This window comes from Solanum stenotomum, chromosome 5 (genome assembly GCF_019186545.1).
Source record: "Solanum stenotomum isolate F172 chromosome 5, ASM1918654v1, whole genome shotgun sequence".
NCBI classification, from domain to species: Eukaryota; Viridiplantae; Streptophyta; class Magnoliopsida; order Solanales; family Solanaceae; genus Solanum; species Solanum stenotomum.
In genome coordinates this window covers 38,053,525-38,060,778 of record NC_064286.1, presented here as the reverse complement: position 1 = coordinate 38,060,778, position 7,254 = coordinate 38,053,525, and the positions used below count along the sequence as shown (strand labels likewise).

Here is a 7,254-nt window from a genome sequence, read left to right as displayed (position 1 = left end):
GAATAAGAGAATATTGGTTGACACTCTTAGATATTCTCTTGTCCGGCTAGAAATATTGAAAAAAAACTATGCACCAACAGTTATTTCTATAGTTGGTTCCTAGAGTCATATTAGAACAAAAACTAAATAACATTGGTTTTTCGTGGAAAACTTCCTTGCTCAAGGGAATAAAAAACCATGACGTACAATGTGTAGAATTTCCAATAACCTTCACTAACTTCAAAGAGCCATTTCAACTTACAACTCAACAATCTAAGGGACTAACTCTAGTACCTCAACTCAACAATTAACTCTAACTGTTCTAACAACTCTCCAAGAAGATGATTTTTCTTCTTGTTACAAACTTCACTAACTACTCTACAAGAAATCAAACTCGATTCTTGTTACAAACTTCACCAACTACTCTTCAAGAAGTCAAACTCGCTTCTTGTTACAAATCTCACCCACACAACTACTCTCTTCAATCCAAAGTATTACAACTCAACAAAACCTAGAACAACTCGATAAAAACTAACAACTCTAACCTTTTTCTAATCCAACTTCAATATTCAATAGTACAAACTTGAACACAACTCGTGAACCAGGTTCATGTATTGCTATGATGAAGTCCAACTGTTTTGCTCCAATGGTTATTGCTCTCAAGATGATAAATTTCATGAATATGCAATATGTGCATCTCTCAATGGTCTTCATGCCATATATATACTGGAGATTTTTCATGCCTTAGTTTATCACAGACTGAGACTTTTACTTCGACTAGGACTTGGCCTCCTATAAGAAAATTTATGATTTCTTCCTTGAAAGGAGTTTCATCCTATAAGGAAACTTTGACTCCTCTTTGGACTTTATTTGTACTCTTTATTTCTAGGGAAAAGAACACTTCTACCCCAAAGAGGGAAACTATTTATAAGTAGCTACCCCCTTACTTTCATACCCCTTGATTTAACTACTAATGCGCGTTTAGTACTTGATACCATTAAAGTATATACATAATTCAATGATATCAAAGAGGAAGAAGCAATGCTTTAGTAAAAACAATACTCAGTTACTCCTTGGTACAATTAGAATATATCTATATCTATCTATACTACCTTAAAAGCATGAACTCCCTAACTTGAATGTTAAATTACTATAATACCCCAACTTAAAATACTAAATTTAGTATATATTCTATATTTCATATTTTATTTATTTATTCTATATTATATTAAAACCTGACACTCTTTCACATTGATGGGTAGTGACTTTTTCAAAAAATTATGACATTTCTAACAACTTGTGATTTTTCTGAAAGTTCTGACTTATTTGATACGGCACGATAAGTACCTTTTCATACTAACCTTTGTTATCTATAAATAGAGGGGTTTCTTCCACTTTAAAACTACAAATTTTGTAAGTTTTCTATTTTTCTTCTTAAAATAAGCAAGATTGTGAGAGTTGTTCAGTTATGCAATTACAATATTTCTTGTGGTTAAATTAGATAGATCAACAAAATTGATGCAACAAGGAGAAAGGAAAAACTCAACTCCAAATGAGAAGACTGTCTAGATAATTAATATGTACTGACTTTCATAGCCATAAATATACTTTTGCAGCAACTTCTACTTGACAAGGAGTTCAATGAATTTTGTATTGCAAAAACTACAACTTGTTGTTCTAGCTGTGAAAAGTCATAAATTGTTGGAGAAAAAAGATTAGATCAAAAACTTGTTTGAAGAGTCCAAACTAGATTTAACAAGTAGTCCCATGTTTCCAATTTATTTGTTCTACTTTTATTTTTATTCAGTTCAATATAAAATGTTCTTTTTTCTTGGGGGTAGAAAAACATCTTTAAGACCTCAAAGTTAAAAAACTTTTTTATATATTCTACATATCCTTAAATTAAAAGTCTTCTTTAATTCTTAAAATTTCATATCAAATTAAAATTTAACAAATCTATATCTATATTTTTTTACCTATATCTATACTACCTTAAAAGAATGAACTACTACCTAACTTAAATGTTAAACTATTATAATACCCCCAACTTAAAACATCAAATTTAGTATATCTTCTATATTTTATATTGTATTGTCTTTATATTATATTATATTATATTATATTAAAAGAAGACACATTTTTACATTGAAGTATTGTGACATTTTCTAAGAGTTATAACTTTTTTGATGAGTTGGGCCTTTACGAAGGGTTGTGACTTTTCTACAGGGTTGTGACTTTTACAAAGAATTGTTACTTTTCAAAAAAATTGTGACTTTTTCGAAAGGTTGTGATTTTTCCAAAGAGTTATGACTTTTCTGATAAGTTGTGACCTTTTTGAAAGGTTGTGGCTTTTCTAAAGGATAATGACTCTTTTTAATAAGGAACAATAAACATTTTTTTTATACACTACCCTTTGTTGGCTCTAAACAGAGGGATTTTCTGAAATTTTTAAACTACAATTTTTCAATTTTTCCATTGGTCTTCTTCTTCTTAAAACACCCAATTTAGTATATCTTCTATGTTTTATATTATATTTAATTATTTATATTATATTATATTATATTAAAAGAAGACACCATATATTATATTATATGGACATTCTCATATTATATTATGTTAACTATGAATGGAGAGGTCTCCTCACATTTTAAACTAAGAATTTTTAATGTTTTCTACTTTTCTCTTCTTAAAAACTCAAGTTTGATTTATAGACGTTGGTGATCTCAAAGTTAAATGAAATTTGAACACTCCCTAACATGAATGCTAAATTAATATAATACACTAGAACAAAAAGAACTTTTAGCGGCAATAAATAGACACATTAATAAAGAGTGCTAAAGTCTTTACCGACATTAGTTAAGTGTCATTATATCCAATGTCGCTAAAACATTTAGGGACATATACAAAGAGCGCTAATTGCCGCTAAAAATACATATTTAGCGGCAATTGCTAATTAATTGCCGCTAAAGATCATTTTTTATATAGTGATACTTCAACTAAAAGCTAACATCCAATTTACTATATCTTCTATATTTTATATCAGTATTTATTTATATTATATTATATTAAAAGTAAGAACTCCAAAAATATATTAATAACTAAGTAATGCACTATGTGGTAGGGAGTATAAATTATATTTAAGAGGTGCAACTAAGAGATATTAAGAGTGACTAACTTTCAGAAGTAATCATAAGAAAGTTTACATCCACTATTATAGGAACTTATACTTTATCATTCATTTTATAATTTTTTACTTAATTTTTTTCTTTAATAATGTTCAAATAATTTTTAAAAATAGTGTAGTACATGGTTTGATATTCACATGCAACGCATATATATATATATATATATATATATATATATATATATATATATATATTACTAAAAGTTGGAACAAAAAGAGTTGAAAGTTGAAATACCATTTTGCCCCTACACTAAATTAAAATATTATAAATATTTAGTTAAGAACATGTTTAAATATTAGTGATAATCAATTATTTCATTGAGTAAATGGGGAGTTCATGTATTCAAAGGATTGTTTACTCTTCCAGATTTTAATGGAGCTAGGTTCATTGCATATATTTAATATTCTTAAAGTTGTTCTCTTTTATCAATTTTGTCCCTTTGAAACCGTCAAATATTTAATTTAAAACTTTAAGATGTCTTTTGGTATTCCTCTATTTTTATCTATATAAATTTATCTCTTTTGTTTCATGAAACTCACATCCAAAATTATCCTTTTCATTTTATAGTTAATGTAGTAAAGTCATCAACATCTAAAGTATATGATATATCTACTTTAGTCTGATTATATATCACTTTACGAAAATAAAGTGATTTTTCTATTTGATTCATGCTTTAGTTTGACTCAATGGAGAAGACTTTTGAATTTTGATTGGATATAAGAGAAGGTGTTGACAGAAACTTGGAAAATTATGTATCAATTTTGTATTTCTTTTTTTATTTATATAATGTTATGATTAAAGTCTTAAGAAGGATGCATATGCTATTTTTTTTCTTCTATGTTTATTTTTTTATATTTTTCTATTAGTCTTCTTTAATTTAATTTTTCAATAAAAAAATTACTATCATAACATTTATTTGAGATTGTTGCATTTTAGTACTCATTACACGCATGTTTTCATTGAATTTTAATCGTCCTAACGAGTTTATATAGTATTGCATGAGACACACGTGCAACACACATGTCCAAAAACTAGTATTACTAAGTGGGAAGAGCTTAACCCCAAAATTGATTTACAATTTCCCCCCTACAATATTACTTAAATATTAGTTTATTAAAAATTTAATTTGCTGATAATCTGAGCCCTAATTTAATTCTCCCAAAACGTAGAGTTCTTGCTCAACCTCCCTCAATCACTGTAACAACCTTTTCCATCGGTCAAGTTCCATTGCTTTTATTATCAGCTATTCTAAAACCTTTTCAGATACTTCAGTGATCTATATAAATGTCTCCAATAACATGTCATTGTCCCATTAATTTTTCTCTCTTCTCTGCTCCTCAACCAAATACATCATTGCAGGTAAAAAAAAAAAATTCTCCTCTTTATTTATCAAGAGCTGCTCAATTCTTCCTGTCTACTGTGTTTTTCTTTATCTAGCTTAATTTGGTTTCTCTTTTTCACGAATGTCTCTGTTCTTCATGTTGTTATTTGTGTTATGTCACATAAATTTGTTTGTTTCTTCTTTATCAAGAGCCGCTCTGTTTCAGAAGATAGATCCGATAAATTTCTGTTTTATTTATTTGCATCCGTCAATAGCTTACTAATCACATAATAAACGAGATGCCTTCTACAGTTTTTGGAACTTCGTTGTCAAGTTATAGAACTAAAATGAATGGTAAATTGGTTACATCTATACAACTCTCAGTGATGAACAAAACTTTAACCCACTGCATTCCTCATAGACACTAGAATTCTTCAAAAGCACATATGCTACAAAAAAGTCACCCACTTATTCCCGCTATTATAAACTTCTTGCATCCAATTCATGGTGTCACTAGAATTTATCTCATCGATCAGCCATCAATCAGGTTATAAACAAAGCCAATTAGAAATAGTTATTTCATGGGACACATTATGGCTGAACCTTAAGGGATAAAGAAAAGAATATTCTTATACACATTTAATTTGCAGACAGAACTCTTCAGTCAAGGCATAATCATCATGTCATATCATCATATATCATATACAGTATTACTAAAAGTGAGAAGATTCTAACCTCAAAGTTGGATTATCATTATACCTCTATGCTATATTATAATATCTGATTTTATATATATATATATTAGGCTGAATCCCCTGAATGTGCCAAGCATTTAGTGTAATCTATTAATTTTTTTGGACATTATTCTTTATTCATTGCTTTGTAGATGCTTCCATCTTACAACTGAAAATTAGCTGAAAAGTTGGGTAACGAAGAGTTGTAATATATGTGAAGGGTAATGAAGAGTCAAATAGTATGTTAAAGTGCCCATTAATTCTAAAAATGTATCTCTTTCTTTTACCCAAATTTTCCAATGCTTTGGTTTCTTGCCAGCGTAAATATAATTCATATTCTCAAATCTGATAGTTTTGTTATCAAGAAGCCCAAGTAGTTTATTCGAGAGTATAGAGATAAGAAGATGAACCTTGTCCAAATGAAACAAAGGGGAAAAAGGAAGAATCAGGGGAGAACTGATTACCCTAGATTCCAACTTGTATTTTTAATACGAATTGGAGGGAAAAGTGATATGCATCCAAGAACAAAGAAGGCTTTATACTCTTTGTGGTTGCGAAAAATCTTCAGGTCTTTGTAAAGGAAAAAATGAAAGAACAGTTGAGATTCTACAAAATGTGGACCCTTATGTCACATATGGCTACCCAAACCTGAAAAGCGCGAAGGCAAGAAAGGCTACTAGCTAGCAATGACATTGTTGAACAGACTCTAGGCCAGTATGGCATTATATGTTTAGAGGACGTTGTGAGAGAGATTGATAGTGTTGGTCCACACTTCAAGGAGGTCACTAGCTTCCTTTGCTATCACCAAGCCAGAGAAAGCTTTGCAGGGTAAGAAGAGACGATACAACCCTGAATTGCGAGGATCACATCAATGAGTTGATCTCTAAGATGAATTAGCATAGACACCCAGGTTCCAGATCAATTTTTTCTTGTGTTATCATTATAAGCAGTTTTGGTATGGATTATTGTAAGACGGAACACCTAAAATTCTAGGTGCTCTTCCTTTTGCTCCACCCATTCATGAGATATCAAGATTAAGACACTTAAAAAAAATATTATAATAAAATCTTTAAAATAAAATACTCACCTACCACACTATCATCTACCACACTACCACTTTCATGAATTCACCAACTACCAGTTCCGCACAGAAAAATGGTATCAGAGCTATGGATAATAAGAAACACGGTAAGAAACATACGAGTAGGAAATTAAGAAAAATAAGAAGAAAATTAAATAAATTATATCCGGAATATAAACAACTTAATATCACAAAGACTGATAACGAAAAATTAGATCAATTAATAGATAATATATCTAAAATAGAATATAAATATATTCAATACTTAAAAATACAATGAATAACAAGAATAAGGACTATAGACAAAAACTTAATGAAATAATTATAGCAAAACGACAAGAATTAGAACATAGGCAAAATAGACTTAACAATAATATATTCGCAGGAATTTGTCATAAATCTATAATAGCACAAAGAAAGACTATTTTATATCTAGAAATACAAATAAATAACTTAGAATATAAACTACAACATAATTTATAAATGAATAAAGAAGAATACGCAATAGATGAAAAAACATATGAAAATTACGACAGATTAAAAATAAAGATAATATTTTATAATCTAGGAAGAAGATATAAGAAAATAGGTGACAATATAAGTTTAATGTTAGAAAAAGAAACGATAAAACTAGAAGATAGTTTAACTGCTATGATAAGAATAACAAAAGAAAATGAAGAAATATATAGAAAAACGGAAATTGAAAAAATAAAACAACAAGCAAAAAATGAAGTACAACAATTAGAAGAAGTAAAAAATACCAAAATAATAGAGCTAGAAAAAGAGCTAGCAGTATTAAAAGAAATGTATGAAATAAAACAAAAGAAAAAGAACAAAAAACAAAATTAACAAATGAGATAGTTAAATTTAAAGAAAAAATGCAACTAGAAAATGAATTAGAAGAAAAAGAAGAAAATAACCAAGATAATTTACTCGAAATAAGAATTGATGAAA

At 28.6% G+C, this 7,254-nt stretch overlaps 1 pseudogene; it reads left to right on the top strand.

Annotated features, from left to right (window-relative positions):
• The first annotated feature begins 5,518 nt into the window (after positions 1 to 5,518).
• On the top strand, positions 5,519 to 6,116 carry LOC125863918 (60S ribosomal protein L7-4-like; annotated as a pseudogene).
• Positions 6,117 to 7,254: the final 1,138 nt, after the last annotated feature.